We start from the raw sequence: 14,068 nt of genomic DNA, 5'->3' as shown, positions 1-14,068 counted from the left end.
AATTTAAGTGGTTTTTTTGGTGTGTAACTATGCAACGTAGAACACAGGGGTATATTCACTCCTTAATTTTGCAATCCTTGCTTGTGTCATTTTGTGCCATAATCTTAATCTATTTTAGATATGAAGAAACTGCAGGACCCATTTGATGTAGAAAGGTCACAGTCTTTCGTAATAGCTAGATTCTTACCCAAAGCATTTTGCCACTACCCTTTTCATTATCACAGTGTAAATACCACTTGGTAAATACTTTTGACAAAGTGTCTCCTCCTTTTGTTCCCTTTCAGACTCTTCTTCTATATGCAGTAATAGAATTTTGGACACAATATTAATGAAGTACAGTATTCATACAGTACAATATTACAGGTGACAGGGGCCTATGTTTTCAAAGAGGGGTCCCTAAAATTAGGCTCATAAATCCACATTTAGACAACTGAATAAATGGGAGTTACAGACCATCAGCATCTCTGAAAATCAGGCCACTTTTATTTATGAGCCTAATTATAGATTTAGGAACCTATCTTTAAGCATCCAGGTTTGAAAAATTTTGGCTTACATGACCATTCAGACAGACTCAAATTCTTACATCTTTAGTTAAGAATGTGAATGATTTACTTATACATTCAGAAGCAACTACATAGTCCATTGTATTATCAGCAGAAAGTCTAAACTAAATTGTTTATTTGCAGCACATTTACAAAAATATTACAGCATTTTACAGTAATAGTTCAGTACTCTACAGTTTACAATAGTGCCACTATAGTGCTCTGGAAATTTTCTGTAAAATAAATTCAGCAAATAGTAATTCTTTCAACAGAAAGAAAAGGAGTACTTGTGGCACCTTAGAGACTAACAAATTTATTTGAGCATAAGCTTTCGTGAGCTACAGCTCACTTCATCGGATGCATTCAGTGGAAAATACAGTGGGGACATTTATATACATAGAGAACATGAAACAATGGGTGTTACCATACACACTGTAAGGAGAGTGATCACTTAAGATGAGCTATTACCAGAAGGAGAGTAGGGGAAGGGGGGGAGAGGGAAGGAAGAAAAACTTTTTGTAGTGATAATCAAGGTGAGCCATTTCCAGCAGTTGACAAGAATGTCTGAGGAATGGGGTGGTGGGGGGGAATAACATGGGGAAATAGTTTTACTTTCTGTAATGACCCATCCACTCCCAGTCTCTATTCAAGCCTAAGTTAATTGTATCCAGTTTGCAAATTAATTCTAATTCAGCAGTCTCTCGTTGGAGTCTGTTTTTGAAGTTTTTTTGTATAAGCATAGCCACTCTTAGGTCTGTAATCGAGTGACCAGAGAGATTGAAGTGTTCTCCGACTGATTTTTGAATGTTATAATTCTTGACGTCTGATTTGTGTCCATTTATTCTTTTACGTAGAGACTGTCCAGTTTGACCAATGTACATGGCAGAGGGGCATTGCTGGCACATGATGGCATATATCACATTGGCAGATGCACAGTTGAACGAGCCTCTGATAGTGTGGCTGATGTGATTAGGCCTCCCCCCCAAGTACTCCTTTTCTTTTTGTGAATACAGACTAACCTGGCTGCTACTCTGAAATCTTTCAACAGAGGAATCAAAAGATGTTTCAGATATTACTGTCCTGACCTTGAAAGGGAACTGTCAGGCTTCTTGACTTCCAAACATATTTGTTTGAAAAGTTGTTTTCAATATAGTGGTTTGAATATGACAGGATTGCTAATGCTACAGAACAGACTTCCAATAATCACTACTCTGATGCCTCGCATCAGTCTCCCACTGACATCTCTTCCCAATTTCTAGTGATGCACATATTCACAGGTTTGCACGTGGGTCATGTAAAACATCAGAATTATCTTTACTCCTGTTCTTAACTTTCCACTGAAATGACTGGTTTCAGAGTAGCAGCCGTGTTAGTCTGTATTCGCAAAAAGAAAAGGAGTACTTGTGGCACCTTAGAGACTAACAAATTTATTAGAGCATAAGCTTTCGTGAGCTACAGCTCACTTCATCGGATGCATTTGGTGGAAAAAACAGAGGAGAGATTTATATACACACACACAGAGAACATGAAACAATGGGTTTATCATACACACTGTAAGGAGAGTGATCACTTAAGATAAGTCATCACCAACAGCAGGGGGGGGAAGGAGGAAAACCTTTCATGGTGACAAGCAGGTAGGCTAATTCCAGCAGTTAACAAGAATATCAGAGGAACAGTGGGGGGTGGGGTGGGAGGGAGAAATACCATGGGGAAATAGTTTTACTTTGTGTAATGACTCATCCATTCCCAGTCTCTATTCAAGCCTAAGTTAATTGTATCCAGTTTGCAAATTAATTCCAATTCAGCAGTCTCTCGTTGGAGTCTGTTTTTGAAGCTTTTTTGTTGAAGTATAGCCACTCTTAGGTCTGTGATCGAGTGACCAGAGAGATTGAAGTGTTCTCCAACTGGTTTTTGAATGTTATAATTCTTGACGTCTGATTTGTGTCCATTCATTCTTTTACGTAGAGACTGTCCAGTTTGGCCAATGTACATGGCAGAGGGGCATTGCTGGCACATGATGGCATATATCACATTGGTAGATGCGCAGGTGAACGAGCCTCTGATAGTGTGGCTGATGTGATTAGGCCCTATGATGGTATCCCCTGAATAGATATGTGGACAGAGTTGGCAACGGGCTTTGTTGCAAGGATAGGTTCCTGGGTTAGTGGTTCTGTTGTGTGGTGTGTGGCTGCTGGTGAGTATTTGCTTCAGATTGGGGGGCTGTCTGTAAGCAAGGACTGGTCTGTCTCCCAAGATCTGAGAGAGCGATGGCTCGTCCTTCAGGATAGGTTGTAGATCCTTGATGATGCGTTGGAGAGGTTTTAGTTGGGGGCTGAAGGTGATGGCTAGTGGCGTTCTGTTGTTTTCTTTGTTGGGCCTGTCCTGTAGTAGGTGACTTCTGGGTACTCTTCTGGCTCTGTCAATCTGTTTCTTCACTTCAGCAGGTGGGTATTGTAGTTGTAGGAATGCATGATAGAGATCTTGTAGGTGTTTGTCTCTGTCTGAGGGGTTGGAGCAAATGCGGTTATATCGTAGCGCTTGGCTGTAGACAATGGATCGAGTGGTATGATCTGGATGAAAGCTAGAGGCATGAAGGTAGGAATAGCGGTCAGTAGGTTTCCGATATAGGGTGGTGTTTATGTGACCATCGCTTATTAGCACTGTAGTGTCCAGGAAGTGGATCTCTTTTGTGGACTGGTCCAGGCTGAGGTTGATGGTGGGATGGAAATTGTTGAAATCATGGTGGAATTCCTCAAGAGCTTCTTTTCCATGGGTCCAGATGATGAAGATGTCATCAATGTAGCGCAAGTAGAGTAGGGGCATTAGGGGACTGAAATGACTGACTGGAAAAAGGAAAAATCCTCCTTGTCTTTTAATCTATCAGCCTGAATGTGTGTTTGCACCAGTGCCCTCTACTAGACAAAAAGAAAAGGAGTACTTGTGGCACATTAGAGACTAACAAATTTATTTGAGCATAAGCTTTTGTGAGCTACAGCTCACTTCATCGGAAGCTTACGCTCAAATAAATGTGTTAATCTTTAAAGTGCCACAAGTACTCCTTTTCTTTTTGCGAACACAGACTAACACGGCTGCTTCTCTACTGGACAGAATCAGAACTACTTAAAAACTTGTAATTGTCACCCCCTTTATTGGATGTCCTAAAGAGAGGATATAGAAAACCTAACACAGCTCATGGTGATTCTCCTTTCTCTCAAGTTCAAGAGGGGGGTTTGGAGCAGAAGTCTTGAGCTGTACTTCCTCTGCTATCTCTGTACAAAGTGCCCACGGTGTTGTCAACTCTAATGATTTTATCAAAAGTCTTGAGTCTTTTTCTTAAGGCCCCAAGTCCTGGAGTTAGGTGATTACATGAGAATCCAGCTTTCATATATAAAGAGGTACACTTCTGGAAAATCATGATCAGAGTGTACCCTAGAGGCTCTAACACCAAAAAGCAAAGAAAAACACTGTTATACATTTATCATTATTTACAGGGCTTAAATTCAAACGCAGCTGTCCTGATGGGAGCTCTGGTAAATATTTTCAAACCCCCTGGAGTTTTCATAGCATATTGAAAGGGGTGGGGAGGGGGAGGGGGAGTAGGGCCCCTCCGGGAAATACTCTATGAGAGTTTAAGTCCTGATTATTTAGAATCTGATGAGTTTTAAGCCAATCACATTATTCTGGGGGCCTGATATGATTTTTGAATGCTTGGATTTGGCAATACAAATTACAGTATACATACATTGTGATTTCAGACAGGAAGGAAAGTCAGCAAACCCTGATGTTGACTGTTTATGGCAAATTTAAAGACGCTTAAGTCAAAATTCTCAAACTTGTGTGCCTAGAATTAGGCACCTGAATCCACATGTGGACACTTCTGTAGGATGGCTGGATCCATAACCTTGCCTAAAGATGCAGGGCTCTCTGTTGACCCACCCTGTTAGCAGGAGTCAGATACCTGCACAAAGCTTCTGAGAAAATTCTGCTGACTCACTTTGAAAAGTATGCCTTGTCAACTTCACCAGGGTATTAAAGAGGCAACCAGGGCACCGGAGCTACGGTTTACTGTAGGATCTCCTACTAACCAGGCTTTGGGAGAAAACAGAACATGAATTTCAGCCAAGTTATCACTAAAATAAACTCCAACAAAGGGACCTTATATAGCATGTGTAGATCTGTAGCACAGTGGGAATGCCACTGGCTCACAGGTACCTAACTGCCTGATTTTCAGAGCAGCTGAGCACCCACAGCTCCCATTAACCAAGGTTCTTGACTAAATATAAATGTCAGCACCTAACTTTAGGCATGTAAGTTTGAAAATACTGGCTTTAATACTTATAAAACTTAGTTTGCAGGTGTGTCATGATGAGACTTAATTAGGTAATGTTTAATGACGTTAAGATGAAAAGCAGTAACTATGACTAACAGCACACATCAATAATCTTTCTGATTTCTTTAATAAACACAATCAAAATCTTTACACTTTCACGCCTCCACCTTATCTTAAACGACTAGATTTCTTAGTAAACATATGCAAAAAAAGGAAAATCAGATGTTGTTTATCTATTTAATTATAGCTTTATGCTCATTTACAGCTTTTAGCTGTACGTAGTTTACAAGAACACCAAGCCATCACCATTGAAAAAACCATCTGACAAAGCATACGATGGCCTGTATGAGGTCAATTCACCTTGGGTACTCTGTTCCACACAAAATCCAAAAAAAGCATCACATCTGGCTCCATCTATCACTGGAATACCAATTGGAATAAATCTGAACCCAGTGGTCACTAATTCTCGATCCACAGAAGAGGCATTTTCTTTCTTGTCTTTATCACCTGAGAGTTGTTGTCCTCACCCCCACTTAAAGGTATACAGATGTGTTGAGCTGCTCAGTATCGGGGCCGAAGGTCAGGGATCAATCCGAGGCCAGGCCAGGTGAAACTGCAGAGTCATTAACAAATTGAAAAAATGAGGCGAGAACTGGGGTCAAGCCAGGACAGGGTTTTTCACTGGGGTCAGCAATGGTTTTAAGCCAGAGACAGTAAACTAGGATCAGGAGCCAAGCCTGGGTTTAGAGTCAGGGATCAAGACAAGATGCAGCAAGGAATAGCAAGCAGAGTGCAAGGCAGAAGCACACTGGAGATCTGCATTACTGAGACAACTCCCAGGAATGATTTCCTGGTTTATATACAGTGTGCCAGCCAATCAGGGAATCATGGAGAGCTGTTGCTCATGCCCCTTTGCATGGGATTTCCTGGAGAGCTTAGTCTCTCAATTCCTCTTGATGGCAATCATATCTGGCCCCTGAAAGGAAGCAGAGCTGCCATCAAACCCTCCAGACCCCAGTTCTCAGCCCGTGGGTTCTTACAGTGGCTGAGTAATAGAAACTCTGGAGGAGCAACACTCCACTAGAGAATCAGAAGCCTGGAGCATGGGCAGTGGGTGGAGCCCCACTCTGGGAAAACTAGCCCTCAGCTTCGCCACTTACACCCATCGCCTCCCCACGGCCGGAGCCACGAGACCCTCTGTGCCCCCGATACACACACATGGCCAGAGAGCCCCCTTCCCCGGCCCGGGAGGCCAAAGCCCCGACCGGAGGAGCCCTCGCCTGGAGGAGCTTGGGGCTGGCCGCAGCTGTGCCTCCCCTCCCCGGACCCAACCTGCCCTTCCACCCGGGGAAAGCATCTGTAGAAGACGCTTTTTGATATGCCTCATGCAGGTTCCGGGGTGGCTGAGGAGATAGTATTTGCCTCCTCAGCTGCCCCAGAACCTGCATGGGGCATAATAAAGTGAAAACTTCACCGCCAAACCTCGCAACTGGGGGTCCAGTGGCCATGGCAGCATTGGGAGAGGCAGAGCCTCCCCTGGCCTATTATACCTACCACCCATGGCCTGGAGTATAGGTACTATATATCAGACAGAGTACTGGGCAAACTGGACATATCCATACTAGAATTACACCCCTCTTTTTATTTCTGGAGATTAAGAGTATGCATACTTATTCTAGCTATGAGTGTGGAAGGCAAAAGATGTAAATGACTAATTTCCTACTTCTGAGCTTGGCAAATTTGTGGGAAGCATGGGAGGATTACAGAGAATGATACATAGTGCTCCCCTTAATTAATTGCATACTGCTGGGAATTTATGCTCCCAAAAATCTCTGAAGTACAAACTATCACATTTCTTGAAGTACGACTACACCCCATGAAATACATTTTCTCTCTCCTAGCAGTGGTTCCCTTGCTGTTAGGGTTCAGACACATAGGCAGAGGAGTTTGAAGGCACTGCTACTGCCTGTGTTGCTCATGGGACACCATTCTGTGGATAATCAAAGAAATTCCATTTCCAGGGATGTTTATTCAGTGCCAAATACACCAATGGGAAGAAAAAAGACAAAGAAGATAGTGGCTGTAGCAAATTTGTCTGTTTTCAAAACCTCAACATGACAAACAGCCTAGTGCATTGGTGGGCAACCTGCAGCCCGCAGGCCACATGCGGCCCATCAGGGTGATCTGATTGCGGGCCGCGAGACATTTTGCTGATGTTAACCATTTGCAGGCATGGCCCCCTGCAGCTCCCAGTGGCGGCGACTCACCGTTCTCGGCCAATGGGAGCTGCGGGAAGCAGTGGGCCGCAGGGATGTGCTACCTTTAGGTACATCTCTTCCTAGAGTATGGGCTTAGACCATTCAAAGGATGTCAGACATCAGATACATTTTACTTTTAGCAACACATAAAAAGCTTCTCATGACCACAAGTCGACACTTGGTTATTCACAACAACTATTTACAAAATAAGTTATTTCTTATAGGGTTCTGTGATGGGGTCGTTGTCCCTCACTGGTATGTAAGGGGTTAAAGCCACCCTGGGAAGGCTGCGCGGGAGGCAGCCAATGAAGAAAAGGCTTATAGTGCCAGCCAATCAGGAGAAGCTTTATTGTAACAGCCAATCAGGGCCAGGCTGGCCCATATAAGAAGGGGATGCTGAGCAGAGGAGGGGGCAGTCATTCCCTAAAGGGTGAGGGAGGAGGACTGACTGCTTAGAAGGCTAGAGTTCCATGGACAGAGCAGTACTGGCAAGGGGAGGGTCAGCAGAGTAGGAGAAAGCTCCAGGCTGCCAGCTGCTAGACTGAGGCCCTGGTACAAGGGCGGAGAAGGTGCTAGGATTGTGGGGAAGTGGCCCAGGGAAGGAGATGGCCAAGTTGGAGGAGGTGCAGTATGTGGCTGCTAGCTGGGTCAGGACCTGGAGTAGGGGGTGGGCCTGGGTTCCCCCCTCTCATTGCCCCCACTTGCCACTAAGGGGAGTGGCTGGTGAATGGACTGCAGTTTGCTACTAAAACAAGCAGCTAGAATCAGGATTGCAGTTTGCCAGTGAGGCAAGCAGTTGGACTAAAGACTGTCAGTCCCTCGGAAGGGGGGAAAGGACTGACTGGGACACCACTGGAGGCCTGTGGGTCCAGAAGAGGATGCCATGGTCTAGGAAGAGATGTGGGTCCTAGAGGTGGAGGTGAGAGTGACAATGGGCAAGACACCACTAGACGAGGGCACTCCAGAGAAAGGAGAGCTAATTCCCAGGATGGCCAGCAGGAGGTGCTGTGGTGGTGAGTTCTACCCTGTCACAGGTTCCATTAACTGTTCACTGAACAGCTTAATATTCAGCAGATACTTTTAGATCCACCAGAGTAAGACGCACATGAATAAAAAAGGTGCCTTCATATGTTTGCCTTTCTGTAAAATAGAGTGAAAATCTGCTACTTTCTCCTTTGCACTTAGATGGCACCTTCCATTGGAGCACCTCAATTTTTAAAAATATTGAAATACTAATGGCATAACGGTGCTTGAGCTAGGTGCTTTTTTGGTCCAACAGGGCTAAACCCCCTGATAATCAACTGGCTCTGGCCCTTAGGCAGGAATAGGGATTCCCAGGAGTCCGTAGGCCGCTCCAGGCTAAGGGCCAGAGAGCAGCCAACAGTCTATAGTCCCTGGGCCCTTTAAACAGGGGCTGAGTAAACCCAGTAGTCTTTGGGTCCTCGGCTCTTTAAGCAGGGGCACAGCAAACTCTGGAGCCAATCAGCTCTGAAGCTTGTAGAACAAGGGCAGAACAAACCCAGGAGTCAGTTAGCTCTGAGCTCTGAATGCAGAGGCAGAGCAAACACCCACAAGTCACTTAGGCTCCAAGTCCCTGATGCAGGGACAGAGCAAACACAATAGTCAATTAGCTCTCGACGCAGAGGCAGAACAAATCCAGTAGTCAATTAGCCCTGGGCCCTTGGTGCAGGCATAGCGCAACAGCCCCAGGAGTCAGGTGTCCTAGCTCCGGTGGCTGGCTGACAAATGCAGGCCTCTTCGCCTGGAGAAGGGCAGTTGCCACCCCAGGGGTGGGGTGGGGCGGGGCCTGGGCCCACCCTACTCCACTGGGCCCCAACCCAGGGCCATAACAGTGGCAGAGTGGTCCACCACGGGGTCAACGGGGATCCATCTGCAACATGCTGACCATGCTTCAGGGAGTGCTACAGCCAGAGTGAAGTCGGCTGTCCCTGAACCACCTCCTCCCCTCGTCTCCGGGAACCATCGGGCATCTTCCATCTCAGGTAGGTGGCCAGTGGCAGTCCTGGTAGGTCTGCGAAAGACACCATGTTCCCCATCAGGTAGGGTGTCGCTGGGCTTGGCAGCAGAGTCAGCAGCCGGGAGCGAGCAGAATCCATCTGCTTCCCTGGTGTCTCAGCCCCAACTGAGCTGGACGCCCTACCCTTTATACTTCCGGTGGGAGGGGCAACACAACCTGGCTAGGCCCACTTGGGCAGAGAGGGTGGTTCCTCCCCCTCTGTCTTGAAGGGAGGCCACAACCTCAGTACACAGGGCATAAGCAAGCATAAACAGTAGGCATAATCCTATGCACTGCATGGAAGTAAGTTTCAAATCATATGGGCATCTGTTTTCTTATTCCCACAAATACTAAGTGAAAAAGTGTGGTGGCCTGGGCTGAGAACAGAGTCATAGATTCCAAGGCTAGAAGGGACCACTGTGATCATCTAGTCTGACCTCCTATATAAGTGTATAACACAGGCTATAGAACTTCCACAAAATGATTCCTTTTGAACTACAGCCTCTCTTCAAAAAAATCCAACCTTGATTTTAAAATGTGCAGTGATGGAGAATCCATCACAAGCTTTGGTAAATTGTTTATTGTTTAATTACCCTCATGGGGAAAAAAATTATACCTTATTTCCAGTCCGAATTTGTCTAGTTCAACGTCTAGACCTTGGATTTTATTACTCTGTGCCTTTCTCTGCCAAACTGAAAAGCCCATTATCAACTATTTGTTCCCATTTGGTAATTATAGACTGCGATCAAGTCATTCCTTAGCCTTCTCTTTCTTAAACTAACAGATTGAGCTCCTTGACTCCATTACTACAAGGCATGTTTTCTAATTCTTTAATCATTCTTGTGACTCTTCTCTGAACCCTCTCCAATTTATCAACAACAACCTTCTTGAATTGTGGACAACAGAACTAGACACAGATTCTAGCAGGTGATTGCACCAGTGCCAAATTATTCCCCTGTTTATGCATCCAAAGATTGCATAAGCGATTTGGGCCATATCACAGTGGGAGCTCATGTTCAGCTGATTATCCTCCAGGACCCCCAAATATTTTTCAGTCACTGCCTCCCAGAATAGAGTCCCCTATTCTGAAAGTATAGCTTACATTGTTTGTTCCTAGATACACATTCACATTTTGGCTTTATTAAAATGCATATTGTTTGCTTGTGCCCAGCACACCAAGCAATCTAGATCATGCTGTACAAATGACCTGTCCTCTTCATTATTTACCACTTCTCAAATTTTTGTCATCTGCAAACTTTATCAGTGATGATTTTATGTTCTCTTCCAGGTCTTTGATAAAAATGTTAAAAAATATAGGCTCAATAACCAATCCCTGAATGAGGGTGCTTGAAGAGATATGGGTTTACATGCATCACTCACCATGCTAACGAGGTACTTAGTCATGTTCCTTTGTTTGGCCTTACAGGACCCTACTCCTAGACAAAACTGATGGCTGTGCAACAATATTCTCATTAAGGCAGGACTGAGTTTGCCTGAACTCTTTGTGATGCTTATCACTTCATCTAGCCTTTATATGCATGGAACACTCTGCACTTGTGCCATACAGAATGAAGCCCCCATGCAAAATAAGATGAAAAGGACAACATTGCTGATTGGCCAGGACATGTCTGGGCTCATTCCTTTATATATTTTACAAACATTTTCTTTTATATAATTATAAAAATAATATTTTCTTGAGAAAAGCAAAGCCTACTATTGTGAGTAGGAAGAATCCCATTTCTCCCCCTCGCAAGGACAGACACTAGTTGGTTTCTTCAGTTATGATTTATAGAATGTTTCAAAGAACAGCATTTCCTTTCTATATATATAATGACACCCTCTGATTCAAGAATTACTACTATTTACTACAAAGAAACAACCTCCCACTCACCCCACTGACATGATAATTCCTCACACCTGAAAGCATGCTGTGGTTCCTTTACTTTTTCTATTAATAGTCAGGCATATTCATAGTTAGAACAATGATAAAAACAGTTTCAGCAATGAGAAATAATAGGCCAAGTTCAGACATGACTTACAGTCTGGGCTAGATGGGAATATATGGAATGTAAATCACTGCTCAATCTGGCCTTGACGTGCAAGCTCCATCTCTTTTCTAAAATGGCTAAAATGCGACCAGGAGACTCATACACAAGATTCCTTCATGCCCTCTATGGCAGGCTGGCATAATCATGATGAGAAGGATGGTCTTGTCTTTAAAGCATAGACCTGGAAATCAGGAGTTCGGGGTTCTATTCCTCTCTCTAACATAGACTGCCTATGTGACCTTAACCTCTTTGTCGCTTTGCTTCCCCAGGGGTCAAAGGGAGATAACTATACTTAGCAATATCAGAGGATGCTTACCTGCCTCTGAGGGGTTTTGGGGTTTCATTCATCAATGTAGGTACGGCACAGTGACAGCTACAGATGGAAGGTGCTATTAGAACTGCAAAGTACTATTAGACGGGTGACCTTAATATGTTTTCTCCAGCAAAGCAGACAAGTTTGCAAGTACCTGCCTCCGTTTGCGCCTCCTGTCAACAAATCATGGGAGGCAGCCTCACAATGTTTGTAAGAGGCTTCACTGATGTTGTTTAAGACAGACATATTCTGAGGAGCGGCCTAGTCCATAGCACAGAAATGCATGCCTGCATCCTCAGCAAGAAACCCACCCTTGCAACTAAACATTCTGTGTACAATATGTGAACATACTCCTAGCCAGTCAGGCAGTCAAGATCCACAATGTCATTTAAAATGTGTGGAAAATTTTACATGCATCTCTCCAGGAACAACATTTCCTGTTATCAGAAAATTAAACAAACTTGGAAGGATCAGATAGTTTTGCACATGGCCACGTTAACTGCTGTACTTTTATAGCTTTTATTTGGCTTTATTCATCAGTTTTGTAGTAGCCTCCAAAGAGCGTAGAAATAGCATTTCCTTTCCCCTTCTGCTGTTGTCCTTCATTTTATTTTGATGTATTTCTAATGCAGTAGAAGCCAGCATAGCCTTGTTTTGTTCATTTTTGTAGGAGTACAACCATCACTGGTGGCAGCAGGATGTGAAAAGCTCTGAGGAAAATATGCTTATTTCCTTCCTTGGTAGAGATAAATTCACACGCTGCTTTTACTGACTCCCTCTTAACCCCCTTCTCTCTGCAGCTCAACCAGCTTCAATAGGTCCATTGTTCTGATCTCATGACCTGCCATGTACCTGGTAGGGACTCAGCAGATCTGGCATTCCCTGTTAAGCCAATTGCCATCTTCTGATCTCACATGCTCTGAGGCCTCCTGAGGTCAGGTGTGCCCCAGAATGCATTGCATGCCTCTAATTCCAAAAGGGTGCAGGATCATACAAACACTGAATGCAGCAGCCAGTCCAGGGGGAAAAAATGCCTAAACTATTGAGACCTTCCAGTTGAATTTGCAGAATATCAGGAAAGCTAGAGAGAATTGTTGGGAGATGTGAGGAAAATACTTTGGTAGGGCTCTTGATACTGTCTTGCATGACCTTTTCATAAAGAAACCTAGGAAAATACAACCTATATGGAGCTACTATAAGGTGGGTGCATAAATGGTTGCAAAATCATTCCCCAAGAGTGGTTATCAGTGGTTCAGAGTCATGTTGGAAGGGCATAATGAGTGGTCCCGCACGGATCAGTTCTGGGTCCAGTTCTGTTCAATGTCTTCATGAATGATTTAGATAATGGCAGAGAGTATACTTAAAGTCTGCAGATGGCATGTAGCTGGGAGGAGTTGCAAGTGCTTTGAAAGATAAGATTAAAATTCAAAATGATCTGAAGAAATGGTCAGAAGTAAATAGGATGAAATTCAATAAGGACAAATGCAAAGTACTCCACTTAGGAAGGTACAATCAGTTGCACATATACAAAATGGGGAAATGACTGCCTGGGAAGGAGTACTGCGGAAAGTGAGCTGGGAGTCATAGTGGATCACAAATTAAATATGAGTCAACAGTGTAACTCTGTTGCAAAAAAAGCAAACATAATTCTGGGATGTATTAGCAGGAGTATTGTAAGCAAGACATAAGTAATTCTTCTGCTCTACTCTGCGCTGATTAGGCCTCAACTGGAGTATTGTGTCCAGTTCTGGGTGCCACATTTCAGGAAAGATGTGGACAAATTGGAGAAAGTCCAAAGAGCAAGAAAAATGGTTAAAGGTTTAGAAAACATGACCTGTGAGGGAAGATTGAAAAAACTGGGTTTGTTTAGTCTGGAGAAGAGAAGACTGAGGGGGACATAAGTTTTCATGTACATAAAAGATTGTTACAAGGAGGAGGGAGAAAAAATTGTTCTTAATGTCTGAGGATAGGACAAGAAGCAATGGGCTTAAATTGCAGCAAGGGCAGTTTTGGACATCAGGAAAAACTTCCTTTCAGAGTGGTTAAGCACTGGAATAAATTGCCTAGGGAGATGGTGGAATCTCCACCATTGGGGATTTTTAAGAGCAGGGACAAAGGCCTGTCAGGGATGGTCTACATAATACTTAGTCCTGCCTTGAGTGCAGGGGACTGGACTACATGACCTCTCAAGGTCCCTTCCAGTTCTATGATATTTGAAAAGAGGTTAGCACTTCTATTTCTTCCAAACCTGTTTACTCATCACTAATATAACAGTCTACCCCTTCCATCACAGTCCCAAATCTCAGCCAATATGATTCTAACCAGGCAAAACTCCTTTTCAAGCCTTTATTCCCACTCCTTAATCAGCTATATAAATCAGGATTGAACAATACATGCTTATTCACCTCCTACAATCTATGTCTGCATGCATACAGCCACCTCACATGCTAGCCACACTGCTTTTATGTGGCACAGTGAACAGAATGCAGCACTATTGCTTTCAAAACCACAATCCTCCATCTAGCTGTTAGTAATATTAAGACATCTATTTTCTTTTTTA

General features: G+C 43.9%; 1 protein-coding gene across 3 annotated transcripts in view; it reads right to left on the bottom strand.

Moving 5' to 3' along the window:
- RAB3C (RAB3C, member RAS oncogene family) overlaps window positions 1-14,068 on the bottom strand; it is a 218,572-nt gene that overhangs the window by 185,979 nt on the left and 18,525 nt on the right. The gene's annotated exons all lie outside the window — the stretch shown is intronic.

The sequence above is a fragment of the Dermochelys coriacea genome, chromosome 5 (assembly GCF_009764565.3).
Source record: "Dermochelys coriacea isolate rDerCor1 chromosome 5, rDerCor1.pri.v4, whole genome shotgun sequence".
Lineage (NCBI taxonomy): Eukaryota > Metazoa > Chordata > Testudines > Dermochelyidae > Dermochelys > Dermochelys coriacea.
The sequence above is the reverse complement of the archived record's forward strand: the minus strand, read 5'-3'. Positions and strand labels throughout refer to the sequence as shown.